We start from the raw sequence: 15,279 nt of genomic DNA on the forward strand, positions 1-15,279 counted from the left end.
AGGATTTCTGGTAGCAGCACTGGGAATGTCCCTGCACCCACGGAGAGATCCCCGCAGGTCAGAGCACTAGGGTTTGATATAGCATTGATCTAGCTAATGGGATGCGGGTGGCGCTGTGGTCTAAACCACTGAGCCTCTTGGACTTGCCGATCAGAAGGTCGGCGGTTCGAATCCCCGCGACGGGGTAAGCTCCAGTTGCTGCCCCAGCTCCTGCCAACCTAGCAGTTTGAAAGCATGCCAGTGCAAGTAGATAAATAGGTAGTGCTGTGGCAGGAAGGTAAACGGCATTTCCGTGCACTCTGGCTTCCGTCACGGTGTTCTGTTGTGCCAGAAGCGGTTTAGTCCTGCTGGCCGCATGACCTGGAAAGCTGTCTGTGGACAAACGCCAGCCCCCTTGGTCTAAAAGCGAGATGAGTGCCACAACCCCATAGTCGCCTTTGACTGGACTTAACCGTCCAGGGGTCCTTTGCATTTTTACCTTTTAGATCTAACTCTGTGTATGTCATGGACTGGCTAAGAGAAGAGAATAAAGACTTGGGGAGGGCGGGTCATTCAGCTGCACAAGTGCAAATCCTTGTGCTGATGGGACATGTTAGTTGGTCTGATGGACAGATAAATCTAATACTACTACTACTACTACTACTACTAAATCTAATACTACTACTACTACTACTAATTTGCAAGCCTTTAGCAGTCTTTCCCCAAATTGGTGCCTCCCTCCAGAAGTTTTGGACCACAATGTCCCATCAGCTGATGGTAGATGTAGTCCAAAATAGCTGGCAAGCACCAGGTTTGGGGAGGCAGAGGGCCTTCTCGGTGGTGGCACCCGCCCTGTGGAACACTCTCCCACCCAGATGTCAAAGAGAAAAACAACTACCAGAATTTTAGAAGACATCTGAAGGTAGCCCTGTTTCGGGAAGCTTTTAATGTTTCATAGGTTATTGTATTTTAATATTTTGTTGGAAGCCGCCCAGAGTAGCTGAGGAAACCCAGCTAGATGGGCAGGATATAAATACTAAATTATTATTACTATTATTATGAAGGGTGATCCAGAAGGATAGGGATGTAGGATGATGTCTTATTCAATCAATCAATCAATCAATCAATCAATCAACTTTGCATACTGCCCTTCATCCAAAGCTGACAGGGTGGTTCATAGCATAAAGAAAAAAGGAAAGGTAAAATGCATAATAAAATAAAAGCAGAACAAACCCAGTAACCTCCATTCCACAAACGCATTTTAAAGGCTGTAGAATGTTAACCAGCCAAACACCTGGAGATGCTAGGATTTGAACCCAGGGCTGCCTGCCCTTGAGCTATGGCCCTCTCTCCCCGCCCAATGCGGTAACAGGATTCGGCCTCCACATTTGTCCAAATGTGCCCCTCGCGCGCTGTCAGCTCTGCGTTCCTTTCAAACAGCAGAGTTAGCATCTGAAGCAATGTGACCCTTAAGGAAAAGATGAGCGAAAGCTGATCTGGACGCTGCAGTGCATTGTAATGGGCTAGGATGGCTCTCGTGCAGCAGCTACGTGACTCAGGCTGTTATATTTGCAGAACGCATCACTCAGAGCCGCTCCTCCTCCTCGTGCTCTCCAAAGGCAGCCGGCACAATCTGTGACCCTTTCCGCTCACATATGGTAACTCCATAAGAGCCTAGTGCTGAACTTACTATTTATTTTAGTTTGCGATTGCAGGTTTTTTTTTAACCCAACCTTTCATCCAAGGACCTCAGGACGACTTTCAGGCTCCCCCCAACCTCATTTTTATCCTCAGCACAACCCTGTGAGGTAGGCGAGACTGAGAGGCAGAGAAATTTAAATCTGGATCTCCCTGGTCTTAATCCAGAATGCCAACCATTATACCACCCTGGCTCTCTTACTCATTTTCACCACCCTATTTTCTTGAAAATAGGTGTGGGTGGGTGAAAGGGACTTTCAGCTGTTTTTGACAAAAACAAACAAAACGGGGGACAGTTCAGGTGACTGTTCCTCTGAGCAGCCAGTGGCCGCTCTTAAAATTTCCCAGAAGCCCTCTGGGGAAAAGCACATAGCATTGTTCCCAGGAGACTTTTGGGAAATTAAAATGGTGGCCAGCCTGACAATCACCTCTTTGGTCGTAGTGAAACCTGTGTTGGAGAAAAAGTGAGGCGGGGTTGTTGGTGGTTTCAAGGCACCCCCTTCCAACTGAGAGCTTTAGGGCCATTCTAAATAAACTTCCTGGTTTGGCTTACTACCTGTGACTTCAAAGGTAGGGCCAGGGATTATCCAACAGACCTCAAGACTTGGCTGGTAGGCTGTGTTCAGGTTGGTGGAAGGGCCATCGCTCAGTGGTAGATTGTTTCCTTTACATGCAGAATCCCTGACGTCTCAAGGTAGGACTGGGAATGACCCTCACCTGAAACCTTGGACAGCTGCTGCCAGTCAGTGTAGGCAATACTAAGCTAGATGGACCAATCATCATCATCATCATCATCATCATCATCATCATCATATTTATACCCCACCCATCTGGGTGGCTCCCAACAGAGGACTAAAAACAGAATAAAATGTCAAACATTAAAAACTTCCCTAAACAGGGCTGCCTTCAGATCTTCAGATATCTTCTAAAAGTCAGATACAGTGGTACCTCGGGTTACGAACTTAATTCGTTCCAGAGGTCCGTTCTTAACCTGAAACCGTTCTTAACCTGAGGTACCACTTTAGCTAATGGGGACTCCCGCTGCTGCCGCGCCGCCAGCACACGATTTCTGTTCTTATCCTGAGGTAAATTTCTTAACCCAAGGTACTGCTTCTGGGTTAGCGGATAACCCGAAGTGTTTGCAACCTGAGGTGTTTGTAATCTGAGGTACCTCTGTAGTTGTTTATTCCCTTGATTTCTGATGGGAGGGTCTTTCGCAGGGTGGGCGCCACTACAGAGAAGGCCCTCTGCCTGGTTCCGTGTAACCTCACTTCTCGCAGGGAGGTGTGAGAAGTCGTTCGTGGAAACAAACAGACAAAGGACTTCAATATAAGGTTAACCCTTTTATTAGTCGCGTTTGCAAAGGCGGACCCTCCGTACCCGTAGATACGAAGAGCCTCGATCAGGCATAAGCGCAGCAGTTTTATCCCTACAGCTGCCGCCCCTCTTTCAGAGGCTTGGCTTACAATCTACTTATCAGAGTTCAACACATTTCTAATACATTGTCCACTCTACACTAACCACTTCATCTATTATCAGATATGGGCCTACGCCCCTTGGATTTCTTTATCCTGTGTACGCAGCTCATGGGGACTTTCCAGACTGAGTTTGAGGCACACCCTTGCTTGTAATTTTTCCTTTATTTCTTAATCTCACAATCCCCCCTCTCTTTGATACCTTGCCTCAAACTCACGTAGCTGCTCCCAGTGATTTCTCTCCTCCTCATCTGTCGGTATGGGTTCGTATCTCATTGCCATTAGTTGAGTGGTTACATGCCGCTGGGCTATTAGGGAGAGTGAGTTGTTAATAGTCTTAACGAAAATGGGCAATACACAGGGGATTAGTACGCATCCAGCGGCTATTAACCCAATTAAAGCTACAATGGCTTGTAATCCAGGTAATTTTGGAAACCATGAGCTGAATAATTCCTTGAAGTTAAGGCCTTCCCATGTTTGCACAGGAACATGCACTAACTTTATCATTCGGTCAGCTATATCTTTTACTACCCTTCCGCTATCATCTATTTCAATGCAACAATTTGTTAGATTAAATTTTCCACAAACCCCGCCTTCTTTCGCTAATAAATAATCGAGCGCTAATCTGTTTTGCATAATATAGGTACGTCTTTTTGCACTTTCCTTAGCGAGTTTTGTTAAAGCGGCAGCGGTTTCATTAGTTATAATTTCTACTACAGCTTGTAAGCGAATAATACGATTTAATAGATAAATTGGGTCCCTCCCAAAAGATCCCGCTGTTCCATCATTAGCCCAAGTCGCGGGACCATAATATTGAATTATTCTTTCGGGGGGCCACTCATTATCCTGCCATGTCCCTATGTGAATCGCCCTCTTTCTCCTGTGCCCAATTTCTTCATATACAGGCATACCCAGCTTAGCTTTCGTCTCTAAAGGGAGTAAGAAAAAGCTGGGTCGAAGGGTGGTCAATACACAGGACCCTACCCAATTTAGAGGCAGCCTGTTATATGCATACCCCCCACATGCCCAATAAAATCCATCTGGGGTTGTCCATTCCTTCGAGGTGTTTTGGGGGTCCTGGAGAAAGGTCATGTTAATCATGTTAGCTAATGCAGGTGGCCATTCTCTGGTATTGTTATCTGAACTCCACCATTGCTTATCATTCCACTGTCCCACACAAGGGGTATCTCCCACCTTGGTGCTCCCCTCTGTACTTGGCGCGTTCCTGACAAAGCATTCCATTCCCACCAGGTTATTTGATATTTGCCAGACCTCATTGCCTGGATGATGGTATGTGTATTTCTTTTCATTTCTCCAGACCTCAGTGTAATTTACCTCGTGAGCCACCCAAGGCCATTGGTCTCCCATGTTTGTCCCTCCACACACGAAACAATTCCTCACAGTTAACTCTTTGGCGATGGTCTCAGCCAGGCTTAAAAACATGTTATGGGCTCTTGAGGGTAGGGGTAAGTTGTTTAACTGCTGAATTTCTTCCTCGAAGCTCTCATATACTGAAATGGGCTTTTTGCTAACTCTTGTGGTATGTATTTTTATGACCAGATACCCATAAGGATCCCTTCCGGTTCCATCTATCCCTAAACCAAAATGAATATATTTGGGGCTAGTGGAAGGACGTTCCTTAGCCCATAAACATACAGGGTTGCATTTCCCCGAAATACAGGCCGTTGAAGCCGCCCCCTTGATGATATTGATCCCCTCTGGGCCCCGATATGGGGGTGTCCCTTCCACCTCACCGGTATACCAATAATTTGTCATCCGAGTGGCCCCTACATTAAAACCGGCAACCTGCTGGGACAGGTACTTATTCTTTTGGAGATAGGATCTCTCCCAGCTTAATGATCCACAGGTGACTCCAGCTTGATTGTTAGGCCCTTGCCCCTTGGCGATGGCAATGCACGCATCAAAGCAGACATGTATCTTCGCTGTGCCCCTGGTGGAGTTATGGGCTATATATCCCTGCCTAGTTTGTGCTAGGGAAAACATGGACGCTCTCTCGCTTGCTTTGTTTGCTGTTCCCCCTTTCTATCCATATACATATATGCTGGACGTAATGGGTCCCACTGCTAGGGGCTCGTAACATTCTGTCTTATTTTCTCTAGTTTTGCATCTAAAATATTGGGTCTGATTATGGACACAGGGATCTAATTTTTTCACACATTCTGGAGCAACGTTGTAATACATTAGAGTTCGTGTAATCATAGTCCCAGTCTTAGTAGTCTGGATGCACTGGTCACAATTCTGAATTTCTTTGGCCGTGACACCCCTTAACATAATCAACAGGCCAATTCCCATCACTACTTTCTTTACTCCCTCCCTTGTCATTGTTTCTGTCTTAATTGGTCCACTGCTTGCACCACTGTAGGGGTTCTAGTCAGACTGCAATGGACCTCTCCTTCTAAGGTGATTGTGCAATATTGGATAATTATGTCCTCTATGAAGATTATGTTACATAACCTTGTACAATGCACGCATAATACACAACACTCACAATGGACACAACAACAACATTCATAGAAGCACTTGCAATCACAGAATAGGCACATTAAGGTCAGCGTTTGAGTCCTCTCTGGTTCCTGGTTCCCTGATTGGTAAGCGTCACCTTTAGTGGGTTGTCTGAATCAACAGATACCCTCCAATCTTGCGGAGCTTTCTTGACCCTATGATAGTGAGTCCACCCGTGCTCTCTGGTCCTTACTGCAGATTCGGTGGTAAGCAGTACCTGGAACGGACCTTCCCAAGCAGGTTGTAGCTTCTCCGCCTTCCACGCTTTTATCAGGACCCGGTCACCAGGCTGAAATGTGTGCTGATGTTCCAATAGTGGAGGACGCTGGACCAAAACGCCACGTCTATGAAGAGACAACAAAGACTGGGAGAGTGACCGCAAATATTTTCTTAGGAACAAATCTTTAAATTCTACCAGGGGCTGACCCAGCTGGGCTAGGTATGGTCTTCCCATCACCAATTCGAAGGGGGAGATTCCCAGGTCCTTTCTTGGTGCTATTCGTATTCTTAACAAAGCCAGGGGAAGGTTTTTCGTCCAGGGTAGCCCATTTTCCAAGTATAATTTAATTAAGTGTTTTTTAATTTCTGCGTTCGCCCTTTCTACCTTCCCACTGCTTTCAGGATGCCATGGTGTGTGGAGGTCCCATTTAATTCCCAGGGCTGCCATCACTTCTTGTAACACTTTCTGGGTAAAGTGTGTACCTCTATCTGAATCTATGGCCTCGATTATACCATACCGGGGAACGATATGTTCTAGAACAGCCTTAGTAACCACTTGTGCCGTCACCTTCCTGCTAGGGAAAGCCTCTATCCACCCCGTGAGATGATATTTCTGCCCCCCCCCTTTTGGGTAGTTCAGTGAAATCTACCTGCACTCTTTGGAAAGGCCATACTGCTAACGGCCTCCCTCCTCTCTCAGTTGTTTTGGCCCTGGTCTTGTTTACTTTTTGACATATCAAACATTTCCAGGCTATGGCATGTGTCATAGGCCACATGTCCTTACTCCAATATAGGGGTTTTACCATATTGATCATTGCTTCCGTCCCGAAGTGCCCACCCTCATGCACCTTTTCTAGGATCCCCATCATTATAGCTTTTGGTATGACCACTTGCCCTGCTGGGGTTTCCCATCCATTATCCCTCTGTTTCCATCCCTCCTTCTTCATGTAATCAATTTCTTGGGGGGTAAAAACTAGGTTTTCTGTGTCCGCTTTGGTCAAGACAGGTACTTTCAAACTATACTGTTGAACCAGTGCGGCTCTAGGGATGCCCTTGGCGGCTTCCTTCGCTCTCAAATCAGCCCACCTGTTTCCTACTTCTTCGGGACTCGTTCCTTTGGTGTGGGCTGAAATATGAACCACTGCCACCTTTTCTGGTCCAGTAAGGGCATTCAATAGCCTTTCTAGCAATGCCATGTGCTCTATTTGTTTTCCATCTGCCTTAATATATCCCCGGTCCCGCCAAGTTCTACCAAAAGTATGTACCACCCCCCCATGCGTAGCGGGAGTCTGTCCATATGGTTACCTCTAAGCCCCTTGCCAACTCGAGAGCCCGTGTCAGGGCCATGATTTCACATTTCTGAGCCGACCAGGTTGCCGGCAAAGCCCCGCTTTCGAGAATTTCCCCATCTTCTTTAACTATAGCGTATCCTGATTTTCTCCTCCCTTCTTCAACATAACTAGAACCATCAGTGTACCATCTTTCTCCTTCCGCCAGGGGCACTTCTGACAAATCTTCCCGGACTTTTGACATTAATTGTATAGTACTCATACAGTCATGTTCATCTGGCTCCCACTCTTTTCTTTCCCCGATCAGAAACTCAGCTGGATTTAAATTTCGGTCGGTTCCCAGAGTAATATTGGGGCTTGTCCTCAAAATAGTTTCATATTTTACTAAGCGACCGTCCGTCATCCAGGTGGAGGCTGCCCCCGTCATCACAGTAGATATTTGATGTGGGCTATGAACTATTAGGGCCCCACCAAAAGTCAATTTTCTACTCTCAACCACCAATACAGCCGCTGCTGCCACCGCCTGGATGCAGGTGGGCCATGCCCGTACTACTGGTTCCAAGGTTTTGCTAAGATATGCAACTGGCTGATATCGCCCCCCTCTCTTTTGGGCCAAGACCCCTACAGCAGTCTGGGAACCGATCGTTACATACAAGTGGAACGGTTGCTGAAGATTGGGCAGTGCTAAGACCGGGGCCCCGATCAGAGTCCTTTTTATTTCTTCCCATTTTAATCCATCCTCCTGTTCCCATGTTACCTTTTCGTCCCCAATGAGTTTTTGATTTAAAAATTGAACCAATTTTGCATATTGGTCTATCCACAATCTACAATATCCCAGTAGTCCTAACATCCTCCTCACGTCTGTTTTATTTCTTGGGGGTTGCAGTTCCAAAATTCCCTTGACTCTCTCTGGGTCTAGTTTTCTTGTTCCTCCCTCCAACAGATGCCCTAAATATTTTACTTTCTTTTGCACGAACTGCAGTTTTTCCTTTGACACTTTTACTCCTAATTTTCCCAACCAGTTCAATAATCTTATAGAATCCTGCCTCACTTCCAAATAAGGCTTCTCCCTGTTCCTCTTATTTTCTATAAGGTACTTTTTCAATTGTGTCATCCAATACCTTTCAGTCTCCCCCTCAGGGTTCCAGTTGTACATTTTGTCCGACCCTATAGGGTATTTTGGCCAAATCACCCTACAGAAGTTAATCATAGTCACTTTTGACAAACCAACTGTATATTGTCTCATATAATCCTCATTCCATTGTATTAATACTTGCCCTAATGGACTATTAGGGTCTATAGGACCCTTCACATTTATCTCCTTCTGTCTCTTACTCTGACCCTTACCCATGGTTTACAATGTCTCCAACTTCACTTTCTATCACAATCACACGGAATCGCCTGGCCGCTTCCCTCGCGGGATAGACGGAACCGCAAGCTAATCCTCTCGTCAGGGCAGAGCCCTGATCCACACTCACGCGTCCATATGGAACCTCTCTTTCACTCAAGAGACGAGTCTCTCACCCCCGCCCCGTAACACAGTTTACAAAAATTCTCACGTCTACTCACCCAATACAGTCCAGCGCCGCTTCTCGCGACTAGTGAACAGGCGGGCGTCCCCGCTGGGCTCTCACGGTCCCTGACCGCTGATAATCGAGACTGTCTCTCCCACCTATATTGAGTCCTGTCTTAGCCCTTGTGGATTGCTATGAACAAATCCCGGCCCCGAGCCACTCCGAAAGGACGGAGGGGCGCCTGCCCGGGGTCCGAGTATCGCTCGAGCCACCCGTCAAGGGCCCCACGTTGGGCGCCAGAATTGTGAGAAGTCGTTCGTGGAAACAAACAGACAAAGGACTTCAATATAAGGTTAACCCTTTTATTAGTCGCGTTTGCAAAGGCGGACCCTCCGTACCCGTAGATACGAAGAGCCTCGATCAGGCATAAGCGCAGCAGTTTTATCCCTACAGCTGCCGCCCCTCTTTCAGAGGCTTGGCTTACAATCTACTTATCAGAGTTCAACACATTTCTAATACATTGTCCACTCTACACTAACCACTTCATCTATTATCAGATATGGGCCTACGCCCCTTGGATTTCTTTATCCTGTGTACGCAGCTCATGGGGACTTTCCAGACTGAGTTTGAGGCACACCCTTGCTTGTAATTTTTCCTTTATTTCTTAATCTCACAGAGGGAACCGCCAGAAGGCCCTCGGAGCTGGACCTCAGTGTCTGGCCTGAATGATGGGGGTGGAGATGCTCCTTCAGGTATACATGGCCAGGGCCGTAGTTGGTTTAAGGCAGCTTACTGTCACCCCAAGTATTGCAAGCCTCATCTAAAACGACCATTAAAGGTAAAGGTAAAGGGACCCCTGACAGTTAAGTCCAGTCACGGACGACTAAGGGGTTGTGGCACTCATCTTGCTTTATTGGCCGAGGGAGCCGGCGTACAGCTTCTGGGTCATGTGGCCAGCATGACTAATCCGCTTCTGGCGAACTAGAGCAGCGCACGGAAACGCCGTTTACCTTCCCGCCGGAGTGGTACCTATTTATCTACTTGCACTTTGACGTGCTTTCAAACTGCTAGGTTGGCAGGAGCAGGGACCAAGCAGCGGGAGCTCACCCCGTTGCGGGGATTCGAGCCGCGACCTTCTGATCAGCAAGCCCTAGACTCTGTGGTTTAGACCACAGCACCACCCGCATCCCTAAAACGACCAGTAGGGTTGACATTTTTCTTGCTTGGTTGTGGAAATCTTTGGGGATCTAAAGAGAGCGGAGGGTGGGCCCAAGAACCCAGAGATTACACACACATTAAGGTGGTTTATGGTTGGTGGAAGGACCCTGAGTGAGAGGCAGGGAAGGGGAGACCTCCCAGGATGAGAGATTTGGAGAAGAAAGGAAAGTCCCAGGTGAGAGCTTGGAGGTCCACCACTTTCTGTGGGTGGCAAAGGTTGAGAGAATGAAGACTCTGTGTTTTCTTTCCTCTTTCTTTCTCTGCTTTTTTTAATATTTAGATTACAGTGGTACCTCGGGTTACATACGCTTCAGATTACGGACTCCGCTAACCCAGAAATAGTACCTCGGGTTAAAACTTTGCTTCAGGATGAGAACAGAAATCGCGCAGCGGCGGCAGCAGGAGGCCCCATTAGCTAAAGTGGTGCTTCAGTTTAAGAACAGTTTCAGGTTAAGAACGGACCTTAGGAAAATAAAATAAAATAAAGAGAGCAGAGGGGGAGGAAAATGCCCGGAGAGAGTTCGAGGACCTAGAATGCTTCATCACTGCCCTGTCTCCTCTCATGACAAATTGGACACCAGGACATAATCAGCAGGGAAGGACTAGGTTGGTGGTCCTTGCTGACCTCAAGACATTTGATCCTCGAGGGTAATCTTCCTCCCTCTTTGCAAACCTGAGTCACCTTCAGCTTCATTCTGCAGTGAAACCGTAGTCCTGGGCATACGGGGGTCATGAGTTGCTAGCGATTAGAAGGATCCAAAGCATGCTGTTTAGCAAGGTGACTTTGCTCCGACGTTACAGCCGCCAGCTGCAGTGCTCGGAAGTTGTGACCTTGTGCCGTCGCTTGGGAGATGGTGCTTCGCTTGTGCTTGTGCACCACACTGTTTTCCACTAGCAGTGCATTGTATCTTGCGATGTAACAACCCTCTCTTTTGCCCAAAGGTTCCCAGAGCAGCCTGCGGCAATTAAAGCAGCAATAAACGATCAAAACCACATTTTCAGTACGGGGTCACTAACAGACTTAACGCCCACGGCAGCAACGCAGCGTGTAAAAACCAGTAACCATTCTGACAGTTTGGGTTTTGTTGTTTCTTTTGCTAACTGGTGGTCTTCCAGATGTTGCTAGTGCCCCCAGCCTGCATGATGGGAGTTGTAGTCTAACAACATCTGGAAGGCCAGAACCACCCCGGTCTATTTGAATGGACTGCTGCTGCTTGTTTTAACTTGCTATGCTATTTTGTATGCTCAGATAGTGCTCTTATTGTTTCTGACTGTTTTCTTAGCCACCCTGGGAACATAAATAAGGGAGGAATATTAGAAAGCAATTTTCAAAGGAGCATGAAAACAGCCTGTAGTTGGCAATGAAAGGACATTGGATTTGGCACCGGGTGAATTTTGGATGAGGAATGTTTGAAAGAACTTGGCATGTTCCCCTCCCCCAAATAATCTTTATTAGTTTTTCAATTAGATGCTCCACATACACATATTGTATTACATTTTACCTTTATACTTGCTCTTCAGAGCTAACTTCCCTCCTTCCCTCTTCTGGTTTTTTACATCACATGTAATTTTATCGCATTCTTTTCTTTCATTTTATATATTGTTATTCATTTTCCATATTTTGTCCATAGTGTATCCATAAACAAATAAGTGCTCATCTTTATGCAATTCTTGTTGTCTGTCTGTATTCATTTACCACTACTGTTAGTTACCGTATTTTTCGCTCTATAGGACGCACTTTTTCCCCTCCAAAAATTAAGGGGAAATGTGTGTGCATCCTATGGAACGAATGCAGACTCCTTGGCTTCAGCGATAGCAACGTGAAGCCTCCGAAGCGCAGAGGGAGCGCTCCCTCCGCTCTCTGGAGGCTACGTGTTGCTTTCACTGAAGCCTGGAGAGTGAGAGGGGTCGGTGCGCACTGACCCCTCTCGCTCTCCAGGCTTCAGGGATAGCCGCCTGAAGCCTTTGGAGCGCAGTGGGAACTCACGCTGCGCTCTGAAGGCTTCGGGTTCCTTTTGCTGAAGCCGGGAGAGCAAGACTCTCCTGGCTTCAGCAGAGAGGGAGAGCTGCGCAGTGCCCCTTCAGCGAAGCGGGAGGAGAAATGGAAGGGGCTCTGTTTCTCCTGCCACTTCGCTGAAGGGGCGCTGAGCAGAGAGGGGGAGAATTTTTTTTCTTGTTCTCCCTCTCTAAAACAAGGTGCGTCCTATGGTCAGGTGCGTCCTATAGAGCGAAAAATACGGTATATTGGTTTCCTTATACATTTTGCTTATTATTTTCATTATCCATCACTTTTCTTAATCTTTCCCGTTATGAGGTTTGTTTCCAATTCTACTGGTTTTACTATTTTCATCTTATCTTTCCTATATACAACATAGTTTGTCTGAGAGCTTGGCATGTTTAGTGTGGAGAAGAGATGGGCTGTAGCTCAAGGGTAGAGCAGCTGCTTTGCATTTAGATGGTCCCCACCATCTTCAGAGACCCCTGCCTGGAGACCTGTTGCCAGTTAGTGAAGATGGAATTGATCTAGGTGGGCCAGTAGGTCTGATGCAGTATAAGGCAGCTCCTTGCTATTGGCACCCATCTATCTTTAGAGACAATGGAGTTCACCTCTAGGGGTGAAGTCAAACCATTGCATTAGCAGCACCAAAGTGACCTCCCTGGGGTGCAAGCCTGGGCAGTGTGTCTGGAGGTCCTGGGCTGCCCAGATGACAAGACCCACCACCCTTGGCCTCGCTGCAGTGGCCCAAAGGAAGCAGAGCAATACGTTTTGGCACCAGCTGGGATGCAAGAGTTGCCAGAACGAGACGTAAAAGGCACCATCCAACTGCCATAGGGACTCCACTCCAGATCTGTGTAGCGTTTACTTCTTTTTTTAACATAATTTTTATTGAGTTTTCCATATTACATTTCACTTTCATTGCATAAATCCATAACTTACAGTATTGCTCAGAAAGAGCATCAACCTCCTTCCCTCCCTCTTTCTGACTTCCACATATCTTTATCAAATCCTTCGCATCTCTATAACCACTTCTTTACCTTATATTAACTTTTAACATTCACCCTCTTGTATGTAAATTAGCTCCTTAATTTCACGTTACCAAACATTTCATGTTAAAGCTGCAAACGTTTTCAGATGTTTACAATTTTCTTTCAAATAAATTATAAATTTGCCAATTTCCTATCTTTCCCGTCAACTTTGCCAATTCCACGTATTCTACCATCTTTATCTGCCAGTCTTCCAGGGTGGGGAGTTCATGCTGCTTCCATCTTTGGGCCAGAAAAATTCTTGCGGCCATTATGGCATACATAAACAAATTTTCATCTTTTTTTTTTTAATTTCCTCGCCAATTAATCCCAATAGAAATGCCTCTGTTTTTTTACTAAAATTATATTTAAATACCTTTTTAAATTCATTGTATATAATTCCCCAGAAGGCCTTCACCCTGGTACAGGACCACCACATATGGAGAAAGTTCCCTTCCTTCTCCTTGCATTTCCAACAAAGTTTATCATGAGACCTGTACATTTTGGCAAGTTATTCGGTGTGATGTACCAACGATACATCATCTTCATTAAATTCTCTTTAAGTGCCACACATGCTGTAAATTTGATTGTTTTATTCCACATTTTTTCCCACCTCTCGAAATCGGTGTAGCGTTTACTTCTTAGCCTTTTCTTCTCCGGAAGATATCATGCAAGGCAGCAGAGAGTTAGAATCAGTATTTTCCTTCTCCTGAATGGGCTACATTCCCAGGTTGACAAGCCCCATCTGCCCCTCATTCCCTCCACAGCACATGCAGAAACTGCCTTCTTGACCATTGGACCTATTCTTGGTCTCATCAGCTCAATCTGCCAGAGTTTTTTTTGTATATCTGTATATACATTTTTATTGATTTTTTAACATATCAGTTCCAACAATCATACAGTATATCTTTACTTCTTATACAATATTTTGACTTCCGTCAACACCTCTGATGATTTTCCATTCTTTATTGCTTATTCTGCATTTCTTAATTTCACATTACATTTCTTTTCGTAGCCTTTCTTGTAACATTTCAAATAATCCACCTCACAAAACTTCTTGCAGTCCTACAAGTGTGATCTGTTCATCACAATTACTTTTCAAAAAGCTCATATATTTACTCCATTCTTCTAAGAATCTCTGGTCCCGCAGGTTTCAAAGCCTTCTTGTTAATTTATCTAATTCTGCATAGCCCACAGAGCCGGTCTTTGTACGCAGGAAAAGTCCCTAACTCACTAAGGGTTTGAGACTGGCTGGCTACCCTTACCTGGTTTTGCCATCCAGTAAAAACTGTTTCCGGGGTGTGCCCGCTGTTGCATGCTGAGCCACAGGTGAGTGCTGAGTGCAGGGTGGGCACCAAAGGTGGACAGATGACCCCAGAAGGAGCATGGCATGCCCCACACCAGAAGTACTACCCTTCCCCCAAGACCCCATATCCCTAAGATTAAGGCAAGAGCATGCAACTTGGGCAATCGATCCTGAAGTGGACTCTGTGCCCAGTAGCCTGGTTTCATGTTGGTGAAGGAGGTTGATGAAGAAGAAGAAGAAGAGGAGGAGGAGGAGGAGGAGGAGGAGGAGACTCCCCTTAAGGAGTTTCAAAGCGGCTAACAATCTCCTTTCCCTTCTTCCGCCACAACAAACACTCTGTGAGGTGAGTGAGGCTGAGAGACTTCAGAGAAGTGTGACTGGCCCAAGGACACCCAGCACCTGCATGTAGAGGAGCGGGGAAGCGAACCCGGTTCACCAGATTACGACTCCACCACTCTTAAGCACTGCACCACACTGGCTCTCAAGACAAACTGGATGAAGTTAACTTCCTCCCTGTTCCCCGTTTGTGCTATTCAGCTCCTGCCAGCCCAGCTGCGTGCAGTTGCACCAGGCAGAGTGGGAGTTAATAGACACGCCCACCAGGGAGAGCGGATGGACAGAAGCACAGCAGAGCTCTTCCAGGCGGGGAACTCCCAACACGTTGCCTTTGGAAAAAAGCCCTTCTGCACATCTGCAAGTGACTATAATCAGCTGCAGAGGAAGGAGGGGGCTGGGAGAGGATGCAAAGTGAAGTCCGGTGGAAAGGAGGCTTTTAGAGCAACGTGCTGCTCTGAAAAGTGGAGTTAATGGAACTGACATGAGATCTGAATATAGCACAGGATTCAGAAGTGCTTAGATTGGATGGATGGTCTCCCAGGTGGCAATTTCAGCTTCAAAGCAGTTTTATCCAACGTGTTATGGCCCTGCCAGATGCTAACCAAGGTGTGGTGGGAAACTTGCCCACAGTCTATTTATTTTCCTACATTGAAGTGAATCTTTGCATGCCACCTTGCACCTTAGAGTCCGAGGCTGGT

At 46.4% G+C, this 15,279-nt stretch overlaps 1 protein-coding gene and 1 long non-coding RNA gene across 3 annotated transcripts in view; one reads left to right on the forward strand and one right to left on the reverse strand.

Moving 5' to 3' along the window:
* The window catches only part of ST8SIA5 (ST8 alpha-N-acetyl-neuraminide alpha-2,8-sialyltransferase 5), a 70,503-nt gene that overhangs the window by 23,393 nt on the left and 31,831 nt on the right, over positions 1-15,279 (forward strand). The gene's annotated exons all lie outside the window — the stretch shown is intronic.
* On the reverse strand, positions 3,008-6,365 carry LOC310827203. The gene is made up of 2 exons (XR_014556201.1): positions 5,803-6,365; positions 3,008-4,229 (listed from the first exon to the last, which is right to left on the reverse strand). It is a non-coding gene; the product is annotated as an uncharacterized lncRNA (long non-coding RNA).

This window comes from Podarcis gaigeae, assembly GCF_964106915.1.
Source record: "Podarcis gaigeae genome assembly, chromosome: 11".
Lineage (NCBI taxonomy): Eukaryota > Metazoa > Chordata > Lepidosauria > Squamata > Lacertidae > Podarcis > Podarcis gaigeae.